The following is a 16,938-nucleotide window of genomic DNA, read 5'->3' on the forward strand; positions in this document are numbered from 1 at the left end:
TTCCTAATGTCTTATAGGGTCTCTGGGTCGGTCACCTCCTAAAATTATTTTCACATCCCTCATCATAAAGATGGGATGACACTGATACTTTAGAGAATTAGTGTCGTTACTCTGCTGACATTCCGACTGCTATGCCTGAAGTCATGTTTCTTGATTCATTTCCACGGTAATTAAATCTAAAGTGTAAAAGCCATAATGGGAAGGAAAAAGTGTCTCATTCACAATGTCTATCAGCAAGGACACACGTTAATTAAAAAGTTAAAAGAAATTGTGTCTCTGCTGAAAAGACTGACTCAGAAGCACACCAGCTAGCGTGGGACAGCCTCTCTGTTCCCAGAAGGAAGTGTCCTGCGATGCTCTAGAGAGGGTTGCTTCTTCTCCGGCATAGCATTAGCTTCCACTTTTTTTTTTCTTTTCTTAACCGCTGCATTCTTTCGTTGGGGACGCGGATGCTTGCCTGCGCTTGTCCTGTGCCTGCATGTGTTCCCCACCAAATGAGAGATTTCTGAGCCCTCTCTGTTACCGCATTTCATGTCTCTTGGCATTTTCATTGTTCAGTAGAGTTCTATCGTGATGTTTTGATAAATGTATGAGGATGTCTTAGAGGCCTGACATGACCATCTCGGCCATATAAAACGCATTTGGTTGATATAAAAAACTTCTTTTAGAAATAATCTCCCGGCACTAATGGGAAGAATTCCGAATCTGAATCTGAAATCTTCTGATGTGCCTAAAAAGACTGCATACGTCACCATGGATAGAACAAAGCCACCAGGTAGGGAGAGTAGGAACATAACCATCTTATAGGCCAGATGCACCAGAGGACTACACTGATTCAACAAACAGGAATTATCTGGCAGGTGCAGTTGCTGTTTATTTAAGGCAGGGATAAAAGAGGACCCTTAAATTAGAAAAACAGTTTTTCCAAATTGGTAAATAAAAGACATATGTGTCATATACATGTTAAAATATAAAACTAGTTAGTGTGGTACTGCATAGCGTTTATGTAGAATTGACATTATATACGTAACCTACTTGCTCATGACATGACATCTATGGGGTTTAGTTTTGGATCGTTAAACAACATAAGGTAGAAAATTTTAATCTAAAAACACTGAAGATCTTAATTTCCATACCCCCACTTCTCGGGGGGGGGGATCTCTATATATTTATATTTATAGATTTTTTTTTATAAATTTCCAATCTGTCAAATTTATCATTTGGTTTTGGGAACGCATGAGAGCTATGTGAGGCTGTGAGGGACTGTGTGTGCGTGTGAATGCGTGCGTGCTATGTGGATATGTTTAAGGGAAATAAGATATGTCTTTTCCTTTAATAACTGCCATAATTTCCTTCTTTGGATATTCTGTGTAACAGTCTAAGTCCATTGGTTTATGAGTTCTGGCGACATAGAGTAAATGAGAGCATGGGGTTTGGGAGCCAGCTGGCATGAGTTTTAATGCAGCCTATATGCCACTTACTAGCCACGAGCACATTAACGTCCTACTGCCTCCTAATGCGTTAGGCAACTTAACCTAAACTCAACCTCTTGGTGCCTCAGTTTACTCATCCGTAAAACAGATGTGATAATGATAGTAGCTCTTCTTAGGAGTGTGTTCAGGATTAAATGAAGTGACATGGATAAAGTGATCATACAGCGATTACTATATGATATTCATTAAGTAAATAAAAAATAAATGTTGAGGGTCATAATGTCAACATTCTAACCTTCCAGGTACAGTAAAACCTGGTCAACTATGGTCTCTATAATTTTTGTGAACATGTTATAACAAGTTTTGACTCGAATACTGTATATTAAAGTTGGCTGCCAATTCTTATAAATAAGTTTCCAAATGCAATGCTTTCTCTATTTAAGAAGATAGTTCTTTAAATTCTACCTTAAAGTGTTCATGTGTTTACAAATGCTGTGCTAATTATGGATGGATCGTATTGATTAAAGTAAGCCTGGATAGGTTTTTTTATAAATGGCTTTTAGGTTAACGTGTATTACTGCATGTGCCTAGGATTTGAGTCATAGATTTGAGATTAAAGAGTCACTCCAGAAATCTAGTCAAGTCTGCTTGACTTTATAAATAATGAAACTGAGATCTAGAATGTTTTGGCGAGGACTATTCAAACAGAATGTATTGGAGCCGGCCAGCACTGGAACATAAATGCGCTTGTTATGTTTTAATGTTATTTTCTTCGTACCAAATGAAACAAATTACTATCACTTAAAATTATCTGGTAATGAGTTTGACTCCTTCAAATCTGGTACTTAAAATATAGTTGACCCTTGAACAACACAGGTTTGAACTGCATGGGTCTCCTTACGTGTGGATTTTTTTTAATCAACACAGTACAGTACTAAAAATGTACTTTATTTTCTTACAATTTTTCTAGTAACATTTTTCTTTTTTTCCAGCTTGCTGCTTTGCAGTAAGAATACAGCATATAATACATATAACATACAAGATATATGTTCATCAACTGTGCTAAGAGTAAGGCTTTCTGTCAACAGTGGGCTATCGCTAGTTAAGTTTTGGGAGGTTCACACATCATACCATACATGGATTTTCAACTGTGCAGGGGTTCAGTGCTCCTAACCCCTATGTTTTTCAAGGGTCAAGTGTATCATATAGGTCATGTAAGTCTTAAAAAACATGCGCTTTTAGAAATTTGAGACTGTGTACAAGACAGAATCTGCCCAAATCCTGAGCTCTTGAAGAGCAGACTCTAGTTCTAGATGTAAACTGTTTAATTTCGACCGTATCAATCATGTCCACCATTGTACTGGGGTGTTGAGCACAGTGTCTGGTCCAGAATAAAACAAATAGAAATAGGGATTGGATAAATGAAGAACAGTCCAAATAGGAATTCATTCTGCTGCCTTTTTCAGAACTGTGTAACAACTTTGTCTTTTTTTTTTTTTAATTATGTTTTCAGTAATGTTCCAGGCTGTGATTTGGTTCTTACTGTTATGTCTAAGCCTCATATCCTGAGGTTGCTCTTGGGTCTCTGTAGTTCAGTGGCCAACGATTAGCCAGAGGTTGCTCTCTGACAGTTCAATAAGGCTTCCAACCCCTTTTGGTGCACCCGTGGACTGTGAACAGGGTTTTCAGATCTCCTCTGCTCTTCATTCCCACCAGGCCTGTTAGGTCCTGCTAGTTGGCAGGGATGTTCAAGGTGGAGCAAAGCCCTCCATGGCACTCTCATTTTTGGGATCCCCAGTTAAATCAACAGCTGGTCCTCTGGGAGTGGCCCCAGTGGGACTGCTATCTCAGGCTAACCGAGAGGTTGACTGTCAGCATCCGCTTGCCTCCAAGAGCACTGCCGTTTCTGACAATGCTTGGGAGTGGCGTTTCCTGCCATCATCTGTGGGAGGAAACCACCTGCCCCCGCCCCAGAACCTGAGATGAGAGGGGCAGGGGTGGGAGCAGCCCCAGGAAGGCAGGAAGACCCACACCTCCCGTCTCTTGCCCACCGTGGGCACTCTCCCAAGAAGAAACAGTTCTCAGCTTGTGGCTTGATGTCAGTTGATCACCAGGGTCTGACATAGTTGTTTTTGACAGTACTTTCCATCGTCATAGGTTTTTTAGGAGAAAGAAGATTTGCAGAACCCCTCAGTCTGCCATCTAGGAAATTCCCACCCTCAGACAGTGGCTTTAAAATGCACCTCGGACTGCTTCTGGGGCTTGTTAAAACTATCTGTCTTTGGGCTCTGTATGATTTATAGTTGGGAAGATCTGAGGTGGATCCAGGGATCTCATTTTTTTAAGAACTTTCCTAATATTCTGTGACACAACCTTGAATTAAAAAAAAAAATCAGTGTCTTAAAGGACTTGGATTTTTATGCTTTTGAAAATACTGTTTTTTTTTTTATTTTATTTACCATTGGTTGCAGTTTATTTTATCTTAGAATTATTCTAACCACCTTTCAGGCTATTTACTCTGGATTTTTTAAAAGTTCACCAAGGTTATACTATCATTGCTGGAGTTTTTTTTAGTTTTACTTTTTCTTTATCTATATTAAATGTTTTCTGTTGTATTGTGCTTCTCTCTGTAAGTTTCAGATTATTTATGGATAAATGAAATGTAACAGATAAAGAGAAACAAATAAGGCTTCATTTGGCTGCTTAGTCCGAAAGTCCCTCACCGTAAACTCCATGGGAACAGGTATTTTCGTTCTCCTTTGTCCATTACAATCTTCCCAGGACCTAGAACATGCCTAATGATAGTAGATTCTCTATAAATATTCAGTGAATGGGTAGATGAATGAATACGTAACACAGGTTTCTAAAATATTCAGGTCATCTATATTAGGAAGTTTTGTGCATGATACGCATTTAGAATTAAACATGAAATTATTACTCAGTTGTGACATATTTATAATCCAAAGTTCCAGAAGATAAAATTGAAAGCTTTGGAGAGGTTATGATACAAATCCAAAATCAAACAGTCCACAAAAAAACCTATCTTAATTCATAGTCTGAATCCACGCTTTGTACTATTCTCAAAAATTTCACTCCCGCTTTTCCTACATAGCCAGTATGGCCCATGGCTGCATGCTCCTGAGCGTACCTCTGGTTACACTCTGCTTGGCTGACGTAGTGGAAGGGCCTCTTCAGATTAGCAAGTTAGTGGAGAACTGGGAAGATCTGGCTCTGTGAGGAACTCCCAGTCGTTGTCTGCATTGCAAGACCAAAACCATGATTCTCAACCCTCCTTAGAAACCCGAGGGGGTGGGGGGCCGAGTAGCAGGAGTCTCTCTCCAAAGCCATTTCTGGGATGGGCAGTAGGTAGAGAACCACTTACCTGGAGTAGGCCTCATACCCGCCACCCTTATTTTAATGACTTTGTGTAAGACTATAAGGGGTATCTATCCCTTCCTTGAGTTTTGAGGTGCACGTGTATTGACAGATTCTCCCCTGATCATCTAGAGTGGAAATTTACAAAATGGTGACCACGTAATTGGCAGATTTTTTTTTTTTTTAAGAAAGGAATAATGCACTATTAGCTCTCAGTTGCTGGTTACGGGATCTCTGTCGATGTTAAGAGCCATTTTGTCCCCGTACGCTTATAGGAAGCATTTTCAGAGGGACTTCTAAGCTTGTATTTCATTAATAGTCAATTAGGAATGGATTTTAAAATACAAAATTTGACTGGATTATGAAATGTCATGCTTTTATCTGAAAACGATCATGTTGGGGAATGGAATAGCTACTAAAAAGTAAATTAAAATGAAAATGCCAGGGCCATCTTAGCTCCCTTAGCAGGAACCCCAGGATTCCTTCCGTGTGTATTCCGTGTAACAACGTGACGCCGTATTGCTCAGTTGTCTGTGACTTTTATTTTCCTTCTGCTACGTGACTCTGCAATGTCATTCTATAATGCTCCTTAAAAGGAAAATAGTTGATATGCCATTAGAAAGATTAATCAGGGTAAGCATACAACCTGCTCGTCACCCTTTAATCTCTCTATTTTAGTAAATATCAAATTCATAAAAGACTAAAAGGCCCATGACCCTTATTGAGTTTTATCGTGTTGAATGCCATATTCTCAACATGTTGCACCTGAAATTTATTTTGTTTTTATTTCATAACTTATGAAATTTTCTGCTTTATAAGTAAGTGACCCTTTACCAACTGATGTCAGCAAAGATTTTACTTTCATGACTTACTTTTCTGTGGGATTTACTTTTGAGTCCCGTCGTTCATTTGTGTTAAAACAGAAAACCCCACTTTTTCCTTCCTTAGTCTTGTTTTCACTTCATCCTATTTTTCTTTTCTTTTGTTTGGAGGAGTCAGAGCAAAGCTGCTACTGCTTCGTATTCTCTCCTATTTCAAGTATTAAAGTGAATAATAAGCAGTGGAGACAGAACTCATGGAAGCTTTCAGTTATCTACCCAAAAGGGCTGCGTTTGTATAGAGCAGCTGCGTCAGGGGCAACAGGGTTTCCATCAGCACATTGAGTTCTCTCTTCCCTTGAGAACTTCAGTACTGTGTTTGCTGTTTCATTTCAGTCCGTATCCAGGATGAATAGTAACAATAAGCCCAGACGGAGTCACCTTCATCTTAGGGTTGCTGATAGTTCCGTGAGAACTGACTCTGTTAGGGTGTTTCTGCTTCAGTTTCCCATAAAGTGTGAGATAGTGGCAAAGAATGCCCTTTTAAAAAAAAAAAATCATTTTTGGAGCAAGTATCCTTTAACAAACTATCCACAGATGAACCACCAAGAGAGAAAGAACTGAACTTTTGGGGGAAATCAAAGAATGGCCTACGGAAGAATTTTCAACTTCCTGAACAAAACATATGTCCTGATTTTAGGTCATCTTCACACATTGATTGTGTGTCCTATTATTTTGATACTAAAAAGTCATGATCTTGAGGTCTGTGTCGTCTTCCTAATTTGTTTTGTGTAGGATATTTGTCTCCTACTACTAGTGGCACGAGACCCAGTGCTTGTCATCCAGAGCAGCTACCAGCTTTGCACACACCTTCCCAAGTAAGTCACTTCTTTCAGTTCTTGAAATTATTGCCTGAGGGCCTAGAATTCTAAGTGGAGGGAATACATGTTTGTTTGTTCGTTTAAAGATTGTATTTATTTATTTATGAGAGACACTGGGAGAGGCAGAGACACGGGCAGAGGGAGAAGCAGGCTCCCTGCGGGGAGAGGATGTGGGACTCGATCCCGGGACCCGGGGGTCACGCCCTGGGCCGGAAGCGATGCTCAACCGCTGAGCCCCCCAGGCATCCCAGGAATACATGTTTTTTAATTACGTTTAATGGAAAGAAATATAAGTGAATTTAATTAAAACAGATTTAACTTTTGCCACATAGAAGTCAAGAAGATCTGGGGTTAAATCCTTATTCTAACGCTCATCATCTGTACGTCTTTGGGCAAACTCCTCTCAGTTTCCTCACCCATAAAGTAGGGGGAGCGATCTCTCTGTGATGGTTGTGTTAAATGAGATCACTAACCTCCAGTCTCCGTGCCCAATGGTACCAGGGTGTCGGCTGGCTCCCATGCCCTCCCCATCGCCATCTGCCCTGCCTATTCCTCCCTAGCCCCTGTTTCTACCCCATGCGTCCTCTGATACTCCTGAAATTGAGGAATTTCCCTGGTCTTCAGGGTCTCAGAAGAGAAGCCCCAGGATCAATATTTGGTTTCTAAAAGGTATCCTGTTTGTTTGTTTGTTTGTTTGTTTGCTTGTTTTAAGGTTTACATTCATACCTGGGTCTAGTCCTCTCCTTTAATGGCTGCATACTAGGCCCTCAGATGAATAGACAATTTATCTATTCCTTTGTTGAATTTTAGGTTGTTTCTACTATCTTCTATTATATTCTACTATAAACAACCGTGCAGTAGATGCATACTCGTGAATATACTCAAGAGTATAAGTATGAGAATTTCTCCAGTATAATAAACATAAGAGTGAAATGGGTGGGGGACACCTGGGACTCAGTGATTGAGCATCTGCCTTCAGCTCAGGGTGTGGTCCCGGGGTCCCGGGATCGAGTCCCACGTCGGGCGCCCCGCAGGGAGCCTGCTTCTCCCTCTGCCTGTGTCTCTGCCCCTCTCTCTGTCTCTCTCACAAATAAATAAATCTTTAAAAAAAAAAAGTTAAACAGGTGGTAAGGTATTTATATTTTCAATTCTACTAGATGCTACCAGATTGCTCTTCAAAATAGCTCTACTGTTTATACCCCTCAGCCCATGCACCTGTGCTCCCATTTTCCACTCGCCCAAATATTTGCACTCTACAGATTTTTACCAATCTGATGGGTGAAAAGTGATATCTTGATTTAATTTGTACTTTCCTGATGATAAGTGATATTGGACATCTTTCCAGGCATTGATCGGCCATCTGTGTTTCTACTTCTAGCATCTCGTCTTTATTATACGTTTCACATATTGGAGGTTTGCATATAATGCCAGTTAAGAAAGGATTCCAGCATATATAAACTACTGATTTATTGTATTTAAGTCAAGTTCTAGTTAAGAGAGTTCAGGAGTGATGGTTTTTTTTTTTTTTTTTTTTTGGAGTGATGTTTTTTTAAAATATTTTTGTTTTGTTTGTTTGTTTGTTTATATATTAAAAAAAAAAAAAGAAAAGAAAGAAAGAAAGCAAAGTGAAGTAGGCCAGAAGGGTCTCTTGGGTTTGGACAGAGAAATGGAGAGTTTTGACGGGAGCCTGTGACATGAAATGAGCCATTTTAGTGCTCCATTTTAGACAAGAAATGGAGACTTCAGCTGAGACACAAGTACACACACACACACACACACTGAGGGGAGAAGGGAGGTGATTGATTCTTTTGCACTTGGAAAATGAGGTATAGCAGGAACTAGTCCTAGGAAAGGCTTGTTTTCCTTTAAAAAGCCAGAGTTGCAGGCGGCCCTGGCCGGGAGGATGTGTGAGCAGCAGTTATGCCAAAATCTGGAGCCTGTTTCTGCTCCTGGAAGGTTGAGATGCAAGAACAGAGGAAGTGAGTGGGTGTAGCCGCGTATTTCTGAACCTGAACACCACGTTCAAAGAAACAACTCAGAATTAAACACGTGGATGTGAAACAAATACCGCAGCTCCACCTCAGACCTCGCTTGCTTTTAAAGTCGAAGTATTTGTTAGGGCATTTACTTCTCCTATAATAATGCTTCCCAAGACTCATTCACTGAACCACCTAATAATTTTTTCCACAAGTGTCTCATGAACAATCATTACCTTCAGCCTCGTCCTAAACAATGATATTCATGAATTCCTGCACTTGATGTGCCTGTTATGTTTGTCCTGACACCCGTGAGAATAAATCCCAAACTGTTAAAATCAACGTATCTTCAGTGTGCTCCATAAAAATTCTTACCTTCATCAGAGTGTTTGGTCTACTTGGGTAAACACTGTCATAGAAAGGCTTCACCCCTCTTCCTAACCTGAATTTTGCTTATAATGCTCCAGTCTTTAGCCCAGGAGAACAAACTGCAAGTCTTCATTGGCCACTGTCTAATAAAAATTCAACTGGGAGTCCATAGGTTTATGGAAAAACAGTCAAAATACTGAAAATACTGCAGAATTTCTCCTGATTGGAAGATCACAGATGACAGAAAAGTTCAAACGTCCAGTGTAATGCATTTATGCCCAAGGATAATGGTCTCAAGTCCGATGAGCAGAAATACATCAGGCACAATTACACCCCATTCGCTCCCATTCATTGAGTCTATCAGGATTCATAGGAGTGTGAATGACATCATTATAGAGATCAGGAGTGTAATTTATAAAGCATATCATTTGGAAAATTGGTAGTTTATTATTTAGTAAAACAATCACATGTGATAGTTCTCAAGTATCATAGCAATGTTTTGGCAGAGTTATTGCTCTGAATCCTCTAAAATCTAAGAATTAAGGCCGCTTGGTGAAGAGTAGTGAGTGTATTCAGTGGTTAAGAGGAAGGACTTTGGGGGTGGATGGCCTGGCTCTCCACTTCTTGGCAGTGAGAAGGGAATCCTGGGAGCCTGTGCGTTCTTTATATGTAACAGGAAACAATGTTTATGAATAAATGGGTAGCAGGAATATCGGGTAAGTACTTGATAAAGTCTGACTATTGCAGTGTCGATTTCCCCAGCATCTCCATCTCACGGGGCTGTTGTGAGGATCAAATTAAACAATGACCATCGAAGCACCTAGCAGTAAAAAGGAAATGCTGCTGCGGCTGTTACCGCTGGTCACTGTGGCTGTACTGCCCGCTCCCACCTCCTTTGTCATAAGGATGCCTCCTCACGCTGGTTTTTACTACACTGTGCATTGGTGTGATTTCTCAAACCAAACTGAGGGAAGTAAAAGAAGCAGCCCTTGTAGTTGTTCGTATAGTCTGTGTGCTGAGGCTCCCCGTGGTCCCCAGGCCAGCAGCAACAGCAGCCCCAAGAGCTCGGATGTGCGGTTCCTCAAGCCTCCACGCACACCCACTGATAAGACTCTGTCGGAGGGGGCGGGGGGGGGGCGTGCGGGCAGAGCTTTAACAGACTCTCCAGGTGACTGCCGTGCGTACCTGGTCTCGTGACCCCTGGGCTAGTGTAAGGATGGTATTACATGTTGAGCAGTTTTACTGAGATACAACTCACATACATCTGCCGTTGCACCCCGTACCATAAAACACACCCCTTTATTTATTTATTTATTTTATTATTTTTTTTATTTGTTTTATTTATTTTTATTATTATTTTTTTAAATCCACTCCTTTAAGGGTCAAATGGAGTGAGAGGTATCGAGTTAACTACTCCTGGGGATAAAGGGTACAGCATGCAGAGTCAATGGCACGGTAGTGGTAGGTGACACCTGTGGTGAGCACAGCATGACAAACAGAGCTGTCACCACCATGTTATACACCTGAAACTTAGGTAGCGTCGTGTTTCAACTATACTTCAACTAAAAAAAAATACCCCGAGAAATATTCGAAGTGTATTTATAGCAAAAACTTCATTTCCTATTTATCTGAAATGTAAACAGAAAACATTCACCTGAAACTTAGGTAGCGTCGTGTTTCAACTATACTTCCATTAAAAAAAAATACCCCATGAAATATTCGAGGTGTATTTGTAGCAAAAACTTTATTTCCTGTTTATCTGAAATGTACAAAAAAAACATTCGCCCATTTAAAATGTACAATTCAGCAGATTTTAGTATATTCACAAAGTCGTACGGCCATCATCCAATCTAATTTTAGAAAACGTCCATCACCTTTGCCTACTCTTGACATTTCACGTAAATAGGATTGCACAATACATGGACTTCTCTTACTTAGCCTACTATTTTCAAAGCTCATCTGTGCTGCGGGCACTTTTCATCACCTCGTAAGGTTCCCTCGCTGTGAGTATTCTTTGCATTCATTTCTGCAGCGTTGACACCAGGCTGGTTGGTGATTCTCCAGAACAAGTCTAGTACGTGTGTGCGTTTGCGTATGGGGGTTGGATAACTGGATGGGACTGTGTGTGTGCAAGTGTGTTTTAATTTTGCCATTTCCCTTTTGTAGGGGCTCCTAAAAGGCTCACAGCCAATTTTGTGATCCATCTACTAGAAATGGATAGCATTCTTTTATGGTCCTTCTTAAAAACTCTAGTGACTTCATTTCTAATTTCTTTTATGATATAACCCTTGCATTTACTGTTTCTTTCCCACTTTTCATTCTTGATATCTTGCTGCATTTTATGTATCCATTTAACTGCCTTAAATTCTTTTTAAAACAAGGCAGGATTTAAATACCTAAGAATAAAACCACATAAAGCATCCCCTCTATCCTAAGCTAAAGACTTCCTAAATCTGTTCTTAGCACTTGTCAAATCAAGTTGAATAATACTGATTTATAGTTTTTTTGCAACTGGAAAAAAAATACCGTCTCCTACATCTGAATTTATGTGTTTTCAAAGTGATGTCTGTCCTCTCAACTATTTGAGAAAATAATAGCATTATAGTTTTATATGCTTCAGAGTTGGCCAATCACTTTGCTCTTTTGCTCTGGAAAATAGGAATACAATAGATATCACCCTTTGTTCAGTTTCCTTTCCATAATATGATTTGATAACATAAATTCAGAGATGGAATGTTTATAACACAGTTTGATTTTGTGATAAAGACTTTTTTCCTCTTGGAAAGACTAGAACAAAAGTGAGAAAAAGGCATATTAGAGCTGTCAAGAGATATTATTTTTGCCAGAAAAGAAGAGGCAAGTGTCTTCTTCTTCATGAGAACAAACTGATTTTATAGCAGCTGCTCTTGAAATAGATACACGTATAGAAAACTTCACTGTCTCTAGTCACAAAAAAAGAAAGAAAACCCAGTTTTCCAGTAAGATAGCAAAATCTCACGTGCATATATGCAAGGTACATATGATCAAGTATCACATGGCCACAAGGTCAGAGGCAACGGCGGCGGCTGTAGAGAGCTGCCGTGGGTCCAGCTCCACCACGTGAGAAATGTGTGGTCGACAGCCACCGGAGAGCGCAAACCCTGACAAATGTTTGTTGAGTTTAAGCTTCTTTCCCCCTGTGGTTTGACTTCATAAATACAATTTCATTGTGCACGTTATTAAGTAAAAGTTCATAGTGAATTGTGTGGTTCCTGAATGGACAGTAGAGAGTGCACATAATCAAAAATTAATTCCAAATAATGGTGCTTTTTTTGTGGATTAAATAAATCTTTTTTTTTTTTTTAGCAAATAATGCAGTTGGATATTCATGTAGTTGTTATAATCTCCTCAAAATGCAATCCTTACAGTTCTTTTATAAATTCAAACTTTGTATTACTGAGGTTATGGTTTCAGACCATAATGGAAAATAGAAATTGCTTTCTATTACGATTTCGGCCAAGTAAAAGAAAGTCATGTTCCTTTGCAGTCTGCTTTCTATAGTTTTAGCATGAATGTGTAGATGTTTATTTTGCCACCTTTGCCCAACCCCTTGAAGAACAAAAGAAGGATACACTCTCTTGGCTAGGATGCTGGGACTCTAAGGAGAATGAAAAATATTCAGTATTTTTTAAAAGCCTTCAGAATTTGAGGATGTTGGCATATTAGTGCTAGTAAAAAAATCAGTTTATGTGTATTTTAAAAATATTAGCTTTAATTTAGAAGTCAGCGACTGCCTTTTGAATATCCTCATCTTGAGCTAAATGTCAAAATAGTGTTAGTACATGTTTCCAATATGCTGCCAAACTCTGCTGATTTCCTCCTGGAGTTTGATCAGTAATGGAAGCAAAATTTTGGTCTAACCCATTTGCTCACATAAAGAAAAAAGAAAACTGAAAAAAATCTTGAAAAAATCTGAAGCCATGTGTCCAGAGGGTAGGAGGGAAAAATAAGTTTTCTCATTTGCACGGGGTTTGATGAGGTAGAGGCAAGCATCTGCTTTCATTTCTGTGAAACTCTTCCTGTATCTCATGGCCGGGACCCCTTGGCCACGGCAGATGGGCCTTCGGCTTGTACAGATCATCTAGACTGGAATTTTTCCCAGCAGCTCAAAGTTCCTTTCTAGGAAGATGGTCAGATGGTCTGCACTCCCCATAGATGTTTATTTCTCCTTGAAGGAAAATGCTAGGCAATCTGACATTCTTGCCACGTCTCTGAAAATAAATAAATATATATTTTTTAAATATAAATATATATATAGAAATAAGTAACTGCTGAACAGTGCTCTCGCCCTTATTCACATGTGGCCTTCTATCTCCATTGGTGCCAAGATACCTAAAGGCAAAATATAATATTTTGACTCAAGATAAATATTTCATTGAACGATCTCAACAAGAGTGGCTAACACTGATTTTTTTTTTCATTTCTGTCAGAACAGAAGTGTATCCATAAGCTTGTCCTGCTGAATCAGTGTTGGAAGGGAAACTAGATATCCTCCGGCCTGACAGGGTTTTGATCAATGAGTACATGCTTAATAAAGTAATTACTATTTTTTCACCTGGATATTGTTCTTAGCCCTTTAGCTAAGTGTTGTGGAAGGTTTCTCAAGGGAAGATTCTGTACCTGAAATCTGCTGCGGGGGGAGCAGGAGCAGAGATGCCAGAGGACGGCAGGACATCATTCCCTTCTTGGGTCTGAACTGAGAAGACACATGCTTCTCTAAGCAAAAGCAGGAATTTACCTAGAATTCTTGGAGCAAGGTTAGATCTCAGAGTTTGAGGAAATACCGTAAGGCCACCTCAGAGAATAGTCTAAAGCAACTCTTTTTTTTTTTTTTTGACAAAGTGAATTTTGCAGCCTTGCCAAGACTTATGATCCAAATAAAGTAATTGAAATGGAAAAGTGAATTGCAATGAATCTTCTTAATGTTACTCTCTGTGAGGGCCCAAGTTATAAATTGTAGGCAGAAATGTCTATATGTGTGTGTATATATGTATGCACATATATATGGCTATCAACATAAACATAACATATATACACATAAATACAAGTACCATAGCTTATATATATAAATTCTTTTTATGTTCATTTTCCTTAGACCTAATTTGATCTTGTTTATAAATTGCACCTCCATTCGGATGACCCAGTCTTTATGACTTGTAAGACATGTGCTTATCCTCCCACTGCTATTTGGGCCACTAAATTTAATATTAAGTAAAACAAAAAAATACAGTAAAAAAAGAAAATCGAATAGTGTGTATCTCATTAAAATGAGACAAATTGAGGAAGAAGAATACCTGGCAGTTGACACATCAACTTCCCCCAAATATGCAGGCAGATTACTTTGCTCATTATTTTCATGGGTTGGTGAAAGGTCACAGGCTTCAGGTACAAAATAAAATATCATTTTTCAAGCCTTCTCATTATTTCCCGAGAAATCAGTTTTCAAGATACATCCATTTCTGCGCACTTGTAACTTTTCATATTAGTGATATTTTGAGACTTGTGTATTTGAAAAGGACCTTAGAGATTACCTGGTGACCCTGCCAACCAAGGCGGGAATTCTTTCTACGGCCTCCCTGACAGAATTTCAGCTAAGCCTCCCTCGCCTGCACCCAAGAGCAGGGAGTCTGCGACTTTATGTATCAGCCTATCCTGGGGTTGGACAGCCGTGTATTTTATAAAACTTATCTTCATGTTAAGCTGACACCTGCCACCCCATAACTTCCCGTTGTTAATCCATCGTCTGTTTGGATCAACCTAGAGTATGTCAGTTGGTAGAGTACGTCAGTCCATCCTTCCCGACATCAGCCTGCAAGTATCTGGAAATGGTCGCTGTGTTCTGCTTAATGGTTTAAATCCCTCTACGACTGAAAAAAAAAATCCCTCTACGATGTAAAAGTAGGTACAGCTCCTTCTGCCCTTTTTGGAAGCTGTTGCCACCGTCTCTCAAAGCGTTCTTAGTTTTTAAGGCCCTTTATAAATAATCGCAAGCAAAATTGTGTTGTATATTCTAAACGTAACATGAAGAACGCAAAGTAAAATAAGACCAAGGTCGGTCTTTCCCTACTCCCTCCCTCCCTTCCTTCTTTCCCTCCTTCCTTGCTTTTTTCTTTTCCCTCCCGTTATAAAATGCTTGCTACATTTTTCTAGGCACTTGACAAAAATGAACTCCCTTGAACCTTATTTGAAACCCTATAGCTTAAGTCTGTAACGTGGAAACAGCCACAGAAGGATTAGATGACTTGCTCAAGTCTTCACAGCAAGGAAGTGGTATAATCGAGCCGTCTTACCTTTTGTCTGTGCTTTTTTCTTTTTTAATTTTATTTATTCATGAGAGACACAGAGAGAGAGGGAGAGACACAGGCAGAGGGAGAAGCAGGCTCCATGCAGGGAGCCCGATGCGGGACTCGATCCCGGGACCCCGGGGTCATGACCTGGGCTGAGGGCAGACGCTCAACCGCTGAGTCACCAGGTGCTCCAAGACCACAGAGTCTTGTCCAAGTTTGAAAATTGGTGAGAGAGACCTTTTGGGCTGCGTTTAGTTCTTTTGGTTCTCCACTGAACAAGCAGCACAAGGATGTCAAAGAGAACAGGATGCCTTTTACTTCATGAAGGCCCAAGCACAGGGATGGGAAAGTGAAGGGTGAAGCTAGACCCCTGAGCTAACTCTAGGTTATGTCATCTTTGGGGTGCAGACATCTGTCCTCAAAGGCCTACATTTACCACCACAGAGGCCAGATGGTGACTGTGCTTTTCTTTCTGCAACGTGGGGTCTACATAGGCCGACTATGGTTGACCATAATTCTTTTTTTATTTAAAATTTTTTTCATTGTAATTATTTCTTTAAAAAGTATTTCATTCACCATAAGGAGTAGATGGCTCAGAATATTCTCTTACATCAAAGATGGAAGCAATTTTTGAATGCTTATTATCTACCAAGAATCATGCTTCATTTTGGAATTACTGGGTGGCTCAGTTGGTTAAGCATCCAATTTTTGGTTTCTGCTCAGGTCATGATCTCAGGGTCATGAGATCCAGACACGGAGCCTGACATTCTCTTTCTCTCTTGCTCTCTGAGCATCTTCCAACCCACTTTCATGCTCCTGTGCACTTGCTCTCTCTCTCTCTCTTCTATAAAAAAAAAAAAAAAGAAAGAAAGAAGGACACCTGGGGGGCTCAGTAGTGAGGGTCCGCCTTCAGCCCAGGGCGTGACCCTGGGGCCCTGGGATCGAGTTCCACGTCGGGCTCCCTGCATGGAGCCTGCTTCTCCCTCGGCCTGTGTCTCTGCCTCTCTTTGTGTCTCTCATGAATAAATAAATAAAATCTTGAAGGGAAGGGAAGGGAAGGGAAGGGAAGGGAAGGGAAGGGAAGGGAAGGGAAGGGAAGGGAAGGGAAGGGAAGGGAAGGAAAAAGGGGAAAGGGGAAAGGGGAAAGGGGAAAGGGGAAAGGGGAAAGGGGAAAGGAAAGAGGAAAGGAAAGGAAGAAAGAGTCTTTATGTGAATATGTTATGTTGCTGTCCTGAAGAAGCTCAAAGCCTATTGGGAGAGAATCACACACAAATAAATAATTATGGCTTAAGTTTTTTTTATGATATTATATATAAACTGCTTTTGGAAACCTAGATAAGGAGCAATTAATTCCCACAGGTGTTGGAGGGACTGTGGGGTCACTTTTAGGGCTGCAGAAAGAAGGTCGTCTTAAATTGATATCATTACCAGACAGGAAAATTGAAAAGAAGGATACATTCCACCCACAAGAGACTTTGAAACTATCAGTTACTCTAGAAATTTCAGTGTGTTTTGCTAGAGGCTAAGATTGAGACATAAGGACAGTAAATATTAAAAGCAGATCACTTTATGAAGTCATGTTCTCTGAGAAAGCAATGACCTTAAGGAAAACTAGAGAAGTAGCTTTTGTAAGTATCCACATTTAGGAGCCCCGATCCCTCCACAAACACATGGGTTTCCAGGTGATTCTAACCAACCTGCACTTTTCCCCTTTGTGGCCAATTTGGTCAGACTGAGGCAGGCAAGACATGGGGCTAGAA

General features: G+C 40.1%; 1 protein-coding gene across 16 annotated transcripts in view; it reads left to right on the forward strand.

The window, feature by feature from the left end:
* INPP4B (inositol polyphosphate-4-phosphatase type II B) overlaps positions 1-16,938 on the forward strand; it is a 711,205-nt gene that overhangs the window by 666,827 nt on the left and 27,440 nt on the right. The gene's annotated exons all lie outside the window — the stretch shown is intronic.

Source organism: Canis aureus, chromosome 20 (assembly GCF_053574225.1).
Source record: "Canis aureus isolate CA01 chromosome 20, VMU_Caureus_v.1.0, whole genome shotgun sequence".
In the NCBI taxonomy this organism is placed as follows: domain Eukaryota; kingdom Metazoa; phylum Chordata; class Mammalia; order Carnivora; family Canidae; genus Canis; species Canis aureus.